Raw genomic sequence first — 1,293 nt, 5'->3', positions numbered from 1 at the left:
TTTATGAACTCCTAATTGCCAAAGCAGCAGCTTGCTTGAAAGACAAACATCTTTTTAGAAGCAGGTCATGCAATGAAAGAGCTGCTTGACTAAGCAGATTTTAGGTTCATGAAAAATAAATAAATAAATAAAAACCGTCTGTCGCTGTGATCAGCGTCTGCCTGTGTTAAGATTTAATTGTGTATATTGCTTATATCCTGCAGTTTTACATCAAAAAGGAAGCCACAGAGATGACATTTGCAGTAATTTGGCTAAGGGCTATCAGAACATAATTAGAAATGTTTGGTTCTACCAGCTCACGGAACTGTATTGTAGTAATTTCTCTTGAAAGTTTTATTCTAAAAATGCAATAAACAAAAACCTCAAACTAGTAGATATTTTCTGAGGATCAATTCTGTATTAGAATCTAGAGTAAAGCAAAGCTTTAGTGCCCAAGGAAGTGAGGTTGGAGACCCTGTATCTTAACCAGAACATCCTTTCAAGGCCTGCCTGGTTTCTGGCCATGTAGCACCTGTGCTATTGGCTATGGCCACTTGAGGCCCTTTGTATCCAGGCTTTTCTTTGTTCCCCAACCTCTCCTCCTCCTCCTGGAGTTCTTGATTAAATTGCCCAACATCTTTGGAGATATTTCACTGATTCACTAAACATATAACTTGGAGGGTCTACTCTGTACCAGATACTATTTTCCCATCAGATTGCGGTATTTTAAGATCCTCCCAAGAAAGGATGCTCTCAATTTTATCACAGTAGCCACTACAGTGCGCTGAATATTGTCTTCCACATGATGGATATACAGTTACTGTGAATTGATTTAATTATCTACATCAATGGTTCTCAAACTGACTCCACCAAAATAAATTAAGGAACTTCTAAAACATACTAGTACTCCATAACAGACCACTCAAATAAGAGTCTCCTGGGTGAGGCTACAGCCATCTGAGTGCTTTAAGAGCTGCACTGATGATTAAACCTGTCATGTTTGAGACCCAGTTTCTGCATCTCAGAATCTCAATCCTTAGTGTGCAGAGTTGTGGGAGTCCACCGTGGCTCTCTGGCATTTGACATTTGAAAGGAAACTTCTTTCTCTACAATGAAGGCATTGATACAAGCTATGTAACATTTGTTACCTTTCAAGGACTCTGTTTGTTAAGCTTATTTGTTCTTTGACCCTGCGATGGGAGGAACTCAAAGAGATAGCCAAAGATTTGGTGGTATCTGTAGAAATCAGGAATTCCTGTTTTTGCATAAGAAATGATGGAGATGATTGCTTGATGCTTCCTGTTAATGTGCCTT

This window comes from Fukomys damarensis, unplaced genomic scaffold, assembly GCF_012274545.1.
Source record: "Fukomys damarensis isolate Sample0158 unplaced genomic scaffold, DMR_v1.0_HiC HiC_scaffold_25, whole genome shotgun sequence".
Classification (NCBI taxonomy): Eukaryota; Metazoa; Chordata; class Mammalia; order Rodentia; family Bathyergidae; genus Fukomys; species Fukomys damarensis.
Note: the sequence above shows the minus strand (reverse complement) of the source record.